Source organism: Diabrotica virgifera, chromosome 10, assembly GCF_917563875.1.
Source record: "Diabrotica virgifera virgifera chromosome 10, PGI_DIABVI_V3a".
In the NCBI taxonomy this organism is placed as follows: domain Eukaryota; kingdom Metazoa; phylum Arthropoda; class Insecta; order Coleoptera; family Chrysomelidae; genus Diabrotica; species Diabrotica virgifera.
Genome location: NC_065452.1, coordinates 22,336,087 through 22,353,556, shown reverse-complemented (window position 1 = coordinate 22,353,556; position 17,470 = coordinate 22,336,087). Strand labels below are relative to the sequence as shown.

The 17,470-nt window shown below is 33.4% G+C and overlaps 1 protein-coding gene across 4 annotated transcripts in view; it reads left to right on the top strand.

The window, feature by feature from the left end:
- The window catches only part of LOC114336422 (palmitoyltransferase ZDHHC20-A), a 118,843-nt gene that overhangs the window by 77,103 nt on the left and 24,270 nt on the right, over window positions 1-17,470 (top strand). The window lies entirely within an intron of this gene.

Genomic DNA, 17,470 nt, shown 5'->3' with positions numbered 1-17,470 from the left:
GTGAAATTTTTGGGCAGAAATTGTTTAAACAAATGCCAAAAACACTTTAATTGACCCGAAAAATATTGTTTCAAAGTTTTTTGCCCATAAAATAAAAAAGGTCTCTTGTCATTTTTCTCAAAAGTTGATAGTTTGTGAGTTATAAGCGATTTAAAATCCAAAAAATGCTAAAATACGCATTTTTGAGGATTGAAAAGTCATATGTGAATTACACTGATAGCCAAAAAAAATGCAACACCTAAAAGGACAAATATATTTTTAAATATTTATTTATGGAATTATACATCATAAAATTCTTATTATTTGATAACGTTATAAACAAATCTGCAACGTCATTTTTGTCAAAAAATTCATGAGTAGCTCCTCCTTGATATTCTAGATACTCAGTTACTCTATGGAGATCACAGCTCTTTATGAGCCAAAGCCTTCTTCAGAACAATCCTCTATTCGTCCCTGTCTTTGGCAACTCTTCTCATGCTCTTATTCCAATAAATTTTAAAATAAGTTGTCTTGTGTGTGTGTGTGTGTGAAAAAATGGCTTGGATGCGAGTCCGTTAGCCACAGATTTTTATTTTATTTTTACCTCAATTTATTAGTTTTGTTATATTTATACGTATTTCACTTAAATGATTATATTTGTTTCTTTCAAGTAGTTTATGAGTAATTTAAATATTTCCATTTTATGATAATTTAGTAGATATTCTATACTAATTGGAAAATGAACTTGTGTTTGTCGTAAATTGTAATATAGTTGATTTATATATCTCTCGTTAATTTTGCATTCCAAGAAAATATGGTTTAAATCTCTAATCGAAACATTATCACAAAAACAGACTGATGAATTAATTATTCCTAATTTGTGCAGATGTGCCTCATATTTCCCGTGTCGAGTTTTTAATCTGACGATAGTAGAAATATCTTGTTGTCTTGGTACCTAAGTCTTCCTCTTGTTCGTTGTCCTATCGGCCCCCTTCGGCCAAAAACTTTTCTGACTATGGCATCTTCCTCTCGCCTGATTACGTTCCCTATCCATCTAAGGCGTATATTTTACAATGTCAGGTTCTCCAAAACTTCTATACAACTCAATCCCTCCATATATTCTTCGTAGGATTTTTCGCTCGAAACGTTTGAGCAGTTCTTGGTCATTATGTGTAAGTGACCAAGTTTATGAACCATATGTTAGCACTGATCCTATTAGTGTTTTATAGATAGTCAATTTAATTTGTCTAGGTAGTTTTGAGGCCATCTGTCTTCTTAAGGCAGAGTAACACTTATTGGCGAGCACTATTCTTCTTTTAATTTCTTCACTGATATTGTTATCTTTAGTTAGCAGCGAGCCTAGGTATATGAAGGTGTCGACATCTTTCAGTTCTAGGTCGTTAATTATTCTTGTAGGTGCGGGTTGCTTGACCTAGTTCAACACATATATTTGGTCTTTTGAACATTTATATTTGGTCCCATTCTCTGTGCAAATGCTCTTAACGACCGAAATGTTTCAGTCAGAGATTCTGTGGATTCTGTGGTCTATGTCATCTGCGTATCCGACAATTTGTACTGATTTGTTAAACATAGTGCCATTCGTATTAATCTGGGACTCTCGATTTATTTTTTCTAATGCCAGGTTAAATAAGAGACACGATAGTCCATCACCCTGTCTTACTCCATTTTTATAATGGAAGGGTCTTGAGAAATCGTTTTTGATTATTATCATGTCCTCTGCTCCTGTGGTTTATTCCTATGGATCGAATGAAGTGGTTTATGCCATATTGCGAAATACTCATTCAGATTCTTCTTATGGCATGTAACCGGTTTTCTAAGTTTGCTGGACTACATGGCAATCGATTTAGGTTTCGACCTACCATATTCCACACATATGAGTCCTCTAGATGCAAAACTTTGTATGTACTGTTTAAGTCAAACTGAGTTATTTGCAAAAAACTGGTGACTTTTGCAAAAAACCTTAGATTTAATAAATGGTACTTTTTTGTGATAGATAAATGCTTTATTAGGTAAAATATAATGATTTTTTCTTAGAAAGCTATTGTGTTTGCTAGGAAAGGAAGAAAAAAATTGATAATACCGAGTTTTGAAAGTGAGCTATGTAAATACAGATTTATGCAACTAACATTTGCAAATACATGATAATCAACCATTAACGATATTAGTTGCTCTTGGATTAGTCTGTTTTCCAAACCTAATGTAGGTTTGTTCCAACACAACTAGAAATCGTCCATGTAACGATCACCGAACAAACCTTGTGTTAGTAATAAGGAAGAAAGCATGTGGAAGTAAACTTTGAGTAAATAGTTTATTTTTATCCAAAGTACAAAAAGTCTTACAAATTATGTGTATATATTTATATTAATTCCTAAACTCTTAAGCTCTGGATCCTCATCGTCAATATGATCATTTTCAGCACTCTCATTATTATGTGTCTGTACGCCAGTAATATCTATTATTTTATAAAATGTGAGATTCGGCTGGTCTCTCCAATTTTCACCAAAATGTTTTCTAAGGAGAGTGTCTATGGACGATTTATCTCCTTTCAATGAACATCAAATCTACTGTAACTTAGATTTCAAATAAAGAAATCTTTTTCCCTTTTCGTATTATAGACTTGCTGAACCCTATGTCAGAATGTCGTATGATGGAGTAATTGACATGGGCACATGTGACATGTCATGTGACTCAAACAATGTAAGCGATTGGCAATTGCAATTACACAGTTATGCAAATGGCATAGGCTCACAAATACAGAGTTTTTCATCTGACTCAAGATTTCTAATGATTATTTCTTAGCAAATACCTTACTTTGCAGGTGAATGTCTACATCAGCAGATAGCTACAACATGTAACAAATAACTGTCAGCTGAAACTCAATTTTTGCAAATACAGAGTTTTGCATCTAGTGGACTCATATATAGGTAGCTTTTTTACAGGCCTTTTAGGCCCAGAGCTTTGTTGTTCTTTTCCATAGGTTTCTGTTATTTGTCAGTCTGTTATTCCCTTTTCTTTTAGGTTTTCTACTACCGCCTCTCTTCATCGCTTTCGTAGTCTTCCTCTTTCTTTTATAATCTGGTACTCTCCATGCTATTTTATTGACCACTCTTTCTTCGTTCATTCTTTCTCTATGGCCCAGCCCCTGCAACCTTCTTGGTTTTAGTACGCTATCTATTTGTGTTTCTTTGCAAATATTATAAAGTTCCTCTTTTGTCCTTCTTATATACCCTTCCTCTGTTCTCTTTCCTCCTAATATTCTCCTAAGTCTTGAAAATGACCATTTTCGCGTTTTTAAAATTTTAAATTACATATAATTCTACAACTATCAATTTTAGAGAAAAATCACAAGAGACTTTTTTTCTCAGAATAATCCAAAAAATAAAAAAAATAAGAAAAATTGTAAAAAAAAAGTTAAAATATTGATTTTTTTAATTTGCTTAAAAGAATTGTTTAAACAATTTCCCGACCGCGGCACCTACCTGCACCCTGTGGATTTGTTATAAGGCTCTTTTTGAGTAAGTTTGTGTAAAAAAACGAATAGGAATAATTTACCTAACGGGGGCGACGATACAGTCTGGTCTAATTACTAAAATGTGGTGTGTGTTAGCTTTTGCATCTCTATATTATGACCTTACATCTTCTATTGTTTCATCTATTTTTTATATTCATATATCAGATTTTAAATTCCGGCGCGGAAAAAATATAGGTAGAACTGAAATTCAGCAAGGTACAGTAAACGGTAAAGCTCAATGCACACTTGCGTGTTTTCAAGTTGCGTGCACGCTGCTTGTTTTCAAGCCAAGTTTTCCGTCAATACACATTTGATCGGTTTCTCTGCGTCAATACACTCCATAAATAAACAGCTCTGTGTCTACGTTGAAATCGATCGCGCGGTCAACGCGTACTAAATGATTGCCCAGCACAGACTGCCAAACCGCCTGACTTGTTTTCAAGCGGCGTGCACGTGGCGGCGTAGCAGAAACTAGCTTGCTCTCGGTCCACACGGCTTGCAAGTATGTAGCTTGCACGCTGCGGCTCAACTAGAGCGTGTGAATAAATACAACTCATGCGCTGCTGAACCGCCAGAGATTGCACTCAGCTTGCTCGCAGCGTGCACGCGGCTTGAAAAGAGGCAAATGTGCATCGAGTTTAAGATATATTTAACAAGGTTTTGGGCAGCTTCTGTCAGACTGATCAATAGAGGGAAACTAGAGAAATAATTGACTGAACATTTCGTCGTACACTTACGGAATGTATTGTTGTATCAGATACTTGATTCGTTAGTCACTTACTGATCGTAATGTACTATACCAAAGAAATTAAGGATTAATGTAGGTACAATACAAAATTTTATACTTTTATATGCTTTTTATGTAGGATTTATATGGGGTTTATGTAGTTCTTAACAATTAATTAATGATAAAAAATGCTCCTGTTTTAAATCCACTCATTTATATTAACTTTACTCATTAATAGTTTTCCATGCTCTCTTTTTTTTTGTTTTTATATATAACTGAAAGTTCGTCTACTCTTTTTAGTTAATAATTTAACTAGTTAATAATTGTTATGAAGACTGGTTGCCACTATGGAATTATTTATTTACTGCAATAAACATTTTTGAGAAATTTTCAGTAGTACGTTTCTTTTTTGTCTTTTCGTTTGCAGTTGTCAATGTGCCTACTGCTTGGGTTCGGTTTGCTTGCTAGGAGTTTAAGTGTTGCCGTATATTTTGTGTATTTTTCTCTAGTAGGTTTTTTTATTACTGTTATGTTGAAGAATTTTAAAAACAGCTAAAGGTACGTTTTTACTGGAGCGATGATTAGTGAGTTGTCCGTTGTCTAGTGAACATTTTTTTGCAGCAATAAGCGTACAGTCCCTGGCCAAATTATGAACAACTATGAATTTTTATACAAATCAACTACATATTCCATTATGTACATTTTGTTTAAAAAATATTTTTACATTTAATTTTGTTATGGAATGTTAATGTTAGACATTAACTATAATATATTTAATAATAAACTGCAATAAAACATTTGAAAATATTACATATTTATATTGTTTTTAATAGTTTATTGAGCTCCTGATCTTAATCCCTTAAAAAATGTTTGGGAGCTTTTAAAACGAGAAATTTCCTATAAAAAGGCGCCAAAATTGTTTTGATTGAAGAACTAATATGTATCATTAGAACCACAATGAAAAATTGAAGCAAAGTGAATTTAACTGCATTCCAAGTATGCCAAGATGGGTACTGGCGGCAATCAAAGTTAAAGGGGGTTCAACAAAATATTAAAAAATATAAATATGTGATATTTTCAAATATTTTATTGCTGTTTATTATCAAAATATATTAATCTTCTTCTTCTCGTTGTCCTTATGGCTTAATATATTAATATAATATAAATATAATATACATATTTAATAATAAACAGCCATAGAAATATTACATATTTATATTTTCCCCTAAAGTCCCCTTTAGCTATGATTACCGTTTGTACAAAACTTGACATACTTTGAATGCATTTAAATTCACTTTGCTTTAATATATATTAGTTTGCAAATCAAAACAACTAGTCTAGGCGCCAAATAGAGGCCACCGTGTCCTTTTCAATTCTGATGGACAAACTCAACGGTTTCTTATGGATTTTTGGCTGCTGATTACGAATTTCGAGGGTGGATTTCGATCCGAGTGGTCAAAAAATTGTTATAAACAATTTAATTGTTTATAAGGCTCTGGCTCATAAACTAAAAGAGAAAAAAGAATGTTTCAAATAAAATTTGTTCGATAATAAAAAACGAAGAAAAAAAAACGTTTACTAAACTTAAATCCAACAATTAGAACTCAAGATATTGTAAAATTAGTGCACAATGCAAATTGCAAATTGCAAAATAAGTATTTTTCGAAGCTTTATCGATCGTAACTCGGCTTCTACGCACGCAAATGAACCTTAGAGTATCTTATTTTAAAGCTTTATTAATAGGCTTCCAAACAGAGTTTGTTAAATTACTTGATCTTCATTTGTTTTAAAGTTATACCCATTTGAAGTAATAATTTTCTTAAAAAAATTGTACATTGATTTGTTTATAAGGGTTTCAAGCAAATTTAAGCTATAAACATTTATACTTTAATTAACAATAATGATAGAACTCAAAAGGAACATTTTGAGCTTACGAAAATGTTTGTAAGTTCATTTTTGGCCAAGATATCGATATTTTAATAGTGCGCTCTGAGGCGCAAGATCGGCTCACCGCGTAAAGGTTCACGCGGTAAATTATAATTTTCATGTATATACACGTTATCTTCATTTTTCATTTTTGAAGATCCTAATAAAATGTTATTCTATAATTCTTATAATTAAATCATCATACTGTAACCTCGTATCACCTTTCATTCTATTTACTTTGTCTTCTATTTTTTGTACTAAATGAGAAAAACATTAAAAATTAATATTTCAGAAATATAACTAAAAAAGTAAGTTGATATTATTATTTATTAATACTATTTTTACAAACTTTTTGTTTCATGCATCTGAATCGAGATATACAGGGAATCTCAGCTTTTTTATCTGCATAAGTTCTTAGAGCAACTTTTATGGTGGTACTAAGTCTGCCCTTGTACGCAGTAAAACTAAAACTTTCTGGGGCTTAAGAGCCTAATTATCTATATGATATAGATATAATCTATATCATGTAGATATCCAGTGGATAGTGGATAGTATCCATATAAAGTGGATCTAGTTCTTTTGCAGCATCATCAAGGCACGTCAATTGTGTGTATGCCGCCACAACATAAATGCTCGTTTTATATCCAATGATGATGCTGCAAAATAACCCGATCCATTTTTATATGGATATCCCATATTGGCTCATTTGCATGCGTAGAAGCCGAGCTACGATCGATAAAGCGTCGAAAATTACTTGACTGTGAGCCGATGTTGCGCCTCATAGCGCGCCATTAAAATATCGATATCTTGACCAAAAATAAACTTACGAACATTTTCTTAAGCTCAAATTATTCCTTTTGAGTTCTTCTATCAGTATTGTTAATTAAAGTATAAATGTTTACAGCTCAAATTTACTTGAAACCCTTATGAACAAATTAATGCACAATTTTTTTAAGAAAATTATCACTTCAAACGGGTATAATTTTAAAACAAATGAAGATAAAGTAATTTAACAAACTTTGTTTGGAAGCCTATTAATGAAGATCTTCTAAGTGAGACCTTCTAAGGCTCATTTTCATGCGTTGAAGCCGAGTTACGATCGATAAAGCTTCGAAAAATACTTATTTTGCAATTTGCATTGTGCACTAATTTTACCATATCTTGAGTTATAATTGTTGGATTTAAGTTTAGTAAACGTTTTTTTCTTCGTTTTTTATTAACGAACAAATTTTATTTGAAACATTATTTTTTATCTCTTTTAGTTTATGAGGCAGAGCCTTATAAACAATTAAATTGTTTATAACAATTTTTTGACCACTCGGATCGAAATCCACCCTCGAAATTCGTAATCAGCAGCCAAAAATCCATAAGAAACCGTTGAGTTTGTCCATCAGAATTGAAAAGGACACGGTGACCCTCTGGCGCCTATACTAAACGTTGTTGGTGAACTTTTCATTGGAAATTTCTTGTTTTAAAAGCCCACAAACATTTTCTATGGGATTAAGGTCAGGAGCTCAACAAAATATTATAAATTTTTTATTCCTGTTTATTATTAAATATATGTATTATAGTTAATATGTATAACATTAACATTACATAACAAAATTAAATTTAAAAGTAATTTTTAAACGAGATGTACCTACCTAGTGGAATAGTTGATTTTTGTAAAAATTCATAGGTGGTCATCATAATTTATCCAGGGACTGTATGTAAAAGGAAACAATTATTGTTAAAATACCTGCTAGCAGAAGAAATAGAGAACAAACGTTGGAAATGTTAAGTGCTCCAAGATTAGAAAAACATGCACTATTAAAAGAAGACAAAAAGGAGGATACTTCAAAATTTTGATAAACAACCATTTATTTGGAGATGATATTTAGTTTTCACAGTTCTTCCGATTGAATGCACTTCTAGTCTAAGATCTCATATAACAACGACCTTCTTCTTCTTAAGGTGCCATGCATTTGTGCGTAGGCGTCCACCCTATATTGTCTTGTCAGGTGAAATGTTAGATATGCAGGATTAAATAATTATGTTTTTAGCAGCATTGCGAAGCATTTCATAGCTGTGGATACCTGTCCATTGGTGAATATTACGCAGCCATGACATCTTTTTACGTCCCAGACCCCTCTTACTCTCTATCTTTCCTTCGAGTATCAGTTGCTGAAAAGTGTATCGTTCTCCTCGTAATAAATAGTGCCCCTAAGTAAGCAGTCTTCTTACTTTTAACATAATTAAAAAGTTACCTATCCTGTAAACCCGCTCTTCTTAGTACTTAATCATTTCTGACTCTGTCCGTCCATGATATTCTAAGCATTCGACGCAGGCACCACATTTCAAACACTTTAAGTTTATTAATGGAACTGGCCTTTACCGTCCATGCTTCCGTTCCGTACAAGAGCACATGCCAAACGTAACACTTTAGCATCTTGTATCGGAGGTTGAAGTCCAACTTGCGATCACTCAGAAATTTACGAAGCCTCAAAAAAGTATTTCTGGCTTGTTCTACCCTGCTCTTTATTTCATTCTCAAAGTCCGATCTCTTATAATGAATAAAAATTAAAAATGTATACCATTTTTATTCAGTTGCAATGCGAAGGCCAAACTGTGTTATTTTTCACTTACAGAGAGCGCAAACTAGCACTCTAAATCGACGATTTTCGACTCTAATTGGAGTCATCATCAGAGAGGCTTAGGTTTACTGCTCTCTGCCCCAAGTAACGAAACTCCGAAAGTTTATCCCCGCATTGCAACTGACGCACATACGTTGATTTTAAATAATTAGCCGGCCAAAAGTCAAATTTCAAAAGTGACGTGAAAAATTCAAGACACGTCCTGAGACACCTGATGGTTTGTCTTAACAAAAAATTACTATCCCCACTCTAGAACTATTCACCGCGCACGTGTGCACGTGCGAATGCGCACGCATGTAGCTGTTCGTGAATTTTTGTTTTCTTAGCTTAGTAGTCAACTTTTTAAAAATTGTGACATTTTGCAATGTTCACCTTATTTTTCAAAGCGATTGTGATGGAATCGAATAAATTATGTAAGAATGAATATTTCTTGAAATATTTTTAGAAAGTTTACTGTTATTTTATATTATTTTTAGAGAGTCAAAAACAATCCGTTTTATAGTGACATTTTTGTTTAATTTTTATGTTTATAAGACATTTAGTTACATTATCGCCTCCGATCGAGCAATACTATTTATTTTATAGCATACTGCATATATTTGGCTAATTAATGGAATACAATTTAGCTGCGGATATAGTATTTTTACTACAAAAGCGATATTACGTAGGTCAAAATTTTTGACGTAAGAGAACTGTCAAAACATTAGAATGTGACTCTTCATTATTGCCATGTTTATTAATAAACATGGCAATAATGAAGAGTCACATTCTAATGTTTTGACAGTTCTCTTACGTCAAAAATTTTTATTAATAAACATGGCAATAATGAAGAGTCACATTCTAATGTTTTGACAGTTCTCTTACGTCAAAAATTTTGACCTACGTAATATCGCTTTTGTAGTAAAAATACTATAGCTGCGGATGCCAGAAATACAGGGGTTTTTAATTTTGCTATATAGGATGACGTCACAAAAATAAAAGTACCTACATATTTGTTTTAAATATAATAATTGCGATTTTTTTTGTTTTAACTACATCTGGTGACTGCTCTGGCCTAAAAATAGTAATCCGTAAATATCTCTGAGACCAAATGGAGCTACAAGATTTTCCTACTCTAGAGGACAAATTAAAATATTTGGAAATTAACTTATTAAACTGTTATATCTGATAATTTAATCAATTTAAAACAAAGATTTCGAGATTTTAAAACGGCGATGATAGAAAAATGGTTAAAGACTGACGAAAAGATGCGGTATTTCTTCAAGCAAATAAAGACTGGTTAAATGGAACATCTAAAACTTGTAGAAAACAAATAAATGGAACCAGGTGGCTTCCTAAATTATTTGAGGACTCCAGTGAAAGGATGAAAAGAAAAACAGAAGAAATACGTTCTTTGCTTGATGGTGAAGCTATCTTTCATGCAGCAGACATTACAGGCTCGTGAAAAAGGAATGCTTCACAAATATCAAAAGAGATCCCAGCTAGTGCAAGGAAATGCATGTGAATTTTAAAAAACAATATTTTCTTTGATTTGCACCAGTTTTAGTAGAAATATGCTATAAAATAATTTTGGCCGCGTAAATCCATTCAATCGACCTATGTGTGACGTTATGGAGTAGGTGCCTAGCGACATCTGCTAAATGAAAGTAAAAGTTTTCAACCTAATAAAAATATTCAAAATATTTAAAAATATCCAGAATATTTCTAAAAGGTATTCATTGAAAATTTATTGGACCATTTTCTTGGTAACACCTCCATGGCTTCTAAAAATTGCAAGCCAGATGGATGCTGAAGCGAAGAAGACAAGAGGGAATTCTAAAACTTGCAATTCACGACCCCGTCTTTTCAGCTGGTAAATTCCAACGGAAAATGGACCTATGTTACTCAAAGGAGTAATTCTCCTTTGAGGTCCATTTTCCGTTGGAATTTACCAGCTGAACAGACGGGGTCGTGAATTGCAAGTTTTAGAATTCCCTCTTGTCTTCTTCGCTTCAGCATCCATGTGGCTTGCAATTTTTAGAAGCCATGGAGGTGTTACCAGGAAAATGGTCCAATAAGTTTCAATTTAATCATCATCATCATTCATCATCATCATCATTCTCTTTGCCTTATCCCTAAGCGGGGTCGGCTTCCCTAATTGCATTTCTCCACACAATTCTATCTTGGGCCATATCAATGTTAATCCCCTTTACCAACATGTCCTGCCTTATCGTCTCCCCCCAGGTCTTCTTTGGTCTTCCTCTCCTACTCCTTCCAGGAATCTGCACTTCAGCTATTCTTCGTATTGGGTGGTTAACGTTTCGACGTTGAACATGACCAAACCATCTTAACCTATGCTCTCTCATTTTGGCATCAATTGGTGCCACACCTAGACTTCCCCTAATATACTCATTTCTAATTTTATCCTTCTTTGTCACTCCACTCATCCATCTAAGCATTCTCATTTCCGCCACATGCATTCGCTGTTCCTCTTTCTTTTTCAGTGCCCAACATTCAGATCCGTACATCATAGCTGGTCTTATGGCTGTTTTATAGAATTTTCCCTTCAGCTTCATTGGAATTTTTCTGTCACACAACACACCACTCGCTTCTTTCCACTTCATCCATCCAGCCCTAATTCTACTGCATGCATCTCCATCTATTTCTCCATTACTCTGTAATACCGATCCTAGGTACTTAAAACTATTGCTTTTTACAATCATTTCACCATCCAAAGATACCATTTTATTTGTAGTAGCTCCATCTTTAAATGAACATTCCAAATACTCTGTTTTTGTCCTACTAAGTTTTAAAACCTTTTTCCTCTAGAGCTTGTCTCCACTGTTCCAGTTTTTGTTCTAAGTCTCTTTCACTATTTCCTACTAACACGACATCATCAGCATACATTAAGCACCATGGAATGTTACCCTGTATTTTCGCTGTTATCTGGTCCAAAGCTAATGAGAATAAATACGGACTAAGCACAGAACCTTGATGCAATCCTACTTTCACATGAAATTTATCAGTCTCTCCCACACCTGTCCTAACACTAGTCGTTACTCCCTCATACATATCCCTCACAATCTTTACATATTCACCAGGGACTCCTTTCTTATTGAGTGCCCACCACAGAATCTCTCGAGGAACTCTATCATATGCTTTCTCAAAATCAATGAATACCATATGAGCGTTTGTTTCTTTACTCCTGTATTTTTCCATCAACTGCCTTATAATGAAAATTGCATCTGTTGTTGATCTACCCTGCATAAAGCCAAATTGATTCTCGGATATTTCGGCCTCTTCACGTATCCGTCTATCAATTACTCTTTCCCATATTTTCATGGTGTGGCTAAGCAGTTTTATAGCCCTGTAGTTTGTACATTGTTGTATATCTCCCTTGTTTTTGTAAACAGGTACCAGTATACTGCTTCTCCATTCGTCTGGCATTTGTCCAACTACCATAATTCTATTAAATAGACCTGCTAGCCACCTTGTTCCTGTCTCTCCCAATGCTCTCCATACTTCCCCAGGAATATCATCTGGTCCTACCGCTTTTCCTTTCTTTATTTTTTGAAGCGCTTGAGCCACTTCCTCGTTGGTTATTTTGGTGACCATTGCTGCTACTGTCTCCTTTGACTCTACAGGCTGTCTGTCAAATTCTTCATTTAATAAGCTGTCAAAGTACTTTCTCCATCTCTTTTTGACATCCCTTTCGTGAACTAGTATTTTATTATTTTCATCTCGGATACATCTAATCTGATTAAAATCTTTTGCTTTCTTTGCTCTCTGTTTGGCTATTTTATATATCTTCGTTTCGCCTTCCCTGGTATCAAGTTGATCGTATAGGTTTGAATACGCTTCTGCTTTAGCTTTTGCTACTGCTACTTTCGCTTCCTTTTTGGCGACCATATAGTTTTGAAGATATATGTCCGATCTGGTTTCTTGCCACTTTTTATATAATTTTCTCTTCTCTTTTATGTTTCCTTGTACTTCATTTGACCACCACCAAGTCTCTTTATCCTCAAACTTCTTTCCTGACGTTTTCCCAAGTATTTCAATAGCCGTCTCTCTAATAATATTGGCCATTTTTCTCCAAATTGTGTTAGGGCTTCCTTTCATGTTCCAATATATTTTTTCTACTATTCTTTCCCTGAATAGACCTTCCTTCTCATCTTTTAGCATCCACCACTTGATTTTTTGTGGTCCTCTCCGATATTTTTGTTTAGTTTCGCTTTTTACTTCGATGTCCAGAACAAGCAGCTTATGTTGTTGGCTTACTGTCTCACTAACTATTACCTTGCAGTCCTTGCATTCACGTATGTCTTCTTTCCTTATCATGAAGTAGTCTATTTGGGATTGATGTTGTCCACTTTTGTAGGTAATAAGTTGAGTTTCTCTCTTTTTAAAGAATGTGTTAACAATCGCCATATCCAATGCTGTTGCTAATACTAGCATGTCATCTCCAGCTTCATTTCTAGTTCCAAAGCCTAATCCTCCATGTATTGTTTCATATCCTGTCTTGGCTTGGCAGTTTCAATTTAATATCTAAGTTTCAATTTAATACCTAAGTTTCAATTTAATATCTTTTAGAAATATTTTGGATATTTTTAAATAATTTGAATATTTTTATTAGGTTGAAAACTTTGACTTTCTTGAATAAAAATTATTTGATATGTAATTTAGTATGTTAAAAACGATAAAAAACAAGGGGTGCCCGATATAATTTTGTCCAAACTATAATTAATTAATAATACATAATTAAACAATAACTTTTTTAATAAATTCTACTAAATGTTTTTCCGCCCGAGAAGATATTATTTTAGATTTTTTTATCATTCGAAACAAGCTCTTTTGTAATTTTTCTCTTAAGTTGATCGTTTATAAACAATTTAAAACTGAAAAACGAACGAAATATGACGATTTTCAAGGCTAAAAAATGTAAGTAAAAAATATCATTTTTGAAATTACGAAGTACCTAAATTCAAGTTTCAACCTTATTATATCAGATCTTGATAAGTATTTTGGGCCTATTTCATTTTAAAACATTGTTTTTTAGTTATTAATGCAGCCAAATCACGCATCTTCCCGTAAGGAACCTTCCTCATTAACAATTAAAAAAATGTATTTAGAATAAAATATGACAAAAATTCTTATCTCGTGACCTGATAGAAGAAGAAACTTGAATTTAGATACTTGTTGATTACAAAGATTCCTTTACTTGTGTTTTTTGGGCCTTCAAAATCGTCATTTTTAAGTTTTAAATTGGCGAAAACTCGAAACTCGAAGTTTCTCTTAAGTTGATCGAAAACGAAACGAGAAAAATTACAAAAGAAATTTTTTGTTACGAATGAACCAAAAAATCTAAAATAATATCTGCCCGCGTCGAAACAATTTTAGTAGAATTTATAAAAAAAAGTCATTTTTAATTATTAATTAATTATAGTCTGGACGAAATTATCCTTGTTCTCGAACATCCCTTGTTTTTTATAATTTTTAACACACTATATTACGTATCCAATAATTTTTATCCATTAAACAGATCGGTGAAAGGCGTTGTTATATCGGATCCTCTACTATTTAGCTTGATTTTGTGTTAAGTTTAGTAAAACAGGATACACACGTCACTATACAGAGAGGTACTAAATTATGGAATAAATTCGTTTTTTGTTTTTAAATTGCAAGTTTTTGGCATATATTTCATACTAGTGACGTCATCCATCTGAGGGTGATGACGTAATCGATGATTTTTTAAACGGGAATAGGGGTCGTGTGGTAGCTCATTTGAAAGGATGTTCAATTCTCTATTCGGTAATATAAACATTTAAATCATTATTTATACAGGGTGGCCAAAAAAATCATTGTTGAATTAAAATAATGGACGCAAAAAGAAGAATGTGTGTAATTTATACTCAAGATACATTGTACTGCTGTCAGTAAATAGAAAAAAATGTTTATTTCAAAAATAAACATTTGTTTTCGCTTATATTAAATCACAAAGAGCCTCCCTTCTACCTCTTGGCAGTTTTAACATTTAATTTAAGCGAAAAGCAATGTTTATTTTAAGCGAAAAGCAATGTTTATTTGCCAAATAAACATTTTTTTTTCTCTTTTCTGACAGCAATAGAATGTATTTTGAGTTAAATAAATTGCATACATTCTTCTTTTTGCGTGAATTAATTTAATTCAAAAATTATTTTTTTGGCCACTTTGTATAAATAACGATATTAATGTTTATATTACTGAATAAAGAATTGAACACCCTTTCAAATGAGCTATCACACGACCCCTATGTCCATTTAAAAAAATCATCGATTACGTCATCACGCTCAGATAGATGACGTCACTAGTATGAAATATATGCCAAAAAATTGTAATTTAAAAATAAAAATCGACCTGTTTTGGGATTTTTCTCCAAAGTCGTCCATTTTAGAGAAAATGAATTTATTCCATAATTTAGCCCCTCTCTGTATGTAATCGCTTAGCGTTTGCGACTGTGTCTGCTCCCAGACCAGTCACCAACAATCAACGCTAGCAGGTCCCGCGATAGACGCTTCATTCAAAGATGCTCCTTAACAAACCACACAAGCAGCAAACCACGATCATCGCTCAGTGACGATCGCTCAACGATGATCGCAACAGACGCTTCAGTAAAAATGTACCTCAAAGTAAAAATTTTTGTGAACCGGTTGTAATAAAATTAACACAAATTGAAAAATTCCCCGGATTCCTTTTCTTAAATTTAGAAGTCAAAATCAGATGACCTCATCTGAAATGGTGAAGGGAAGTTACGAACGGGTTGTTGTTATTTAAGATCATTCGACAAGGTAAGCTGTACTCTCTAATTTTTTATATGACTTTCTCCAAGACATAATTGTGTAAACCTTTCCCTATTCGCAGTTTGACTATCTCTTATTTTTCTCTTTGCCTTTATCCCTATGCTGGATCGACTTCCCTTAATGCATTTCTCCATAAGTTTCTATCTTATTCCATATCAATATCAATCCTCTTTACCGACATGTCCTGTCTCCCCAGGTCTTTTTTGGTCTTCTTGTCCTAATCTTTCCAGAAACCTGCAGTTCAGCAATTCTGCATATTGAGTAACTAACGTCTCGACGTTGAACATGACCAAACCATCTTAACCCATGCTCTCCCATTTTGGCATCGAATGGTGTTACCCCTACACTTACCCTAATATACTCATTTTTATTTTACTTGATTTTACCGTTCTTTGTCAGTCCACTCATCCATCTAAGCATTCTCATTTCCGCCACAAGCATTAGTTGGGGACGAGTTGAGCTCACTCCCAAAATATGGATATTACCTGACATACGTAAAAGGTAATGTTTGAATTCACTCCCAGGCGATTTTAAGCCGTTAAAATATAAGTAACTATTATACCTTAAAATCGGGACACTGTTGACAAATCATTCGTTTAAAAGTATATTTATTATTAGACGTTCTTGCAGATCTACATCTAATTGGGATAATTTTTTAAAATGCAACTTGGTCACATTCAAGAAAACAAAGTTTCATTGTTATGTTCTTGTTAATATTTGGTCACTAAGTTTCATTGAATACATATATTACAGTAAATATGAAATTGCTGTAACTGCCCCGCTTACTTTTTTTTACACCATATGATATATTTTTTATAAATTCAAAATTGGTAAGGCGGTTATTTTGTAGTTATTTCAAATTTTTATCTTTAAGTTTTTTCTCAATATCACTTTTCTATCGTACACTTTCACAACGGTATCTATACTTTGAAGTTTGATATAATTATCTAATTGAAAATTTTGAAGAACATAAATAAACTGGTTAAAATTTGGATGTGTTGTATAATGAAGCATTATAGCGAGAGTGAAAAGACTTGCATGCATTTGTTGTCCTTTGTAAAGACGAAGAATTTTCAGCCCATATGTAAGGAGGAAATGTTGATGTTTCTTCAATATAGGTTTCAACGAAATAGTCACTAAACTTAACCACTCTTTCTCTTTCATCTTCTGGTTGAATTGCAACAAGATCTATGGCAAAGCAATCACCAACGTCCTCTGCTTTGAGAAATGGTGAATCAAATACATGTTATATGTATATTTAGTTGTTTCTGCACCGTTTTTTAACTGATATTCGTGGGGCAGTTCCACCTGTTGAATTTTTCTATACCAACTTTGACGCAAGTGAAACAGGCATCCCTTAAGTTTAGTGTCTGGAAAAACTTCTCGAATTGCTTTACGATAAAAGTGCTATTTGGCAACAATGTTTAAATTTCAGAAAAATAATATCCTTAAATCATACTTTATTGTAAAATCGCTCGGGAGTGAATTCGAATAGTGTCGGGAGTGAACTCGACTAATAAAATAACTACCTGCTCAAGACGGGAGTGAACTCAGTGGTGCCCCATTAGCTGTTCCTCTTTCTTTTTAACTGCCCAACATTCAGTTACGTACATAATAGCCGGTCTTATCGCTGTTTTATAGAATTTTCCCTTCAACTTCATTGGAATTTTTCTCCCACGCAACACACCACTCGCTTCCTTCCACTTCATCAATCCAACCCTATTTCGACTTTATGCATCTTCATCTATTTCCCCATTACACTGTAACATCGATCCTAGGTACTTAAAAGTATTACTTTTCACAATCATTTCACCACGGATACACTACTCCAAGAAATTAACGCTTCAAATGGGTCATT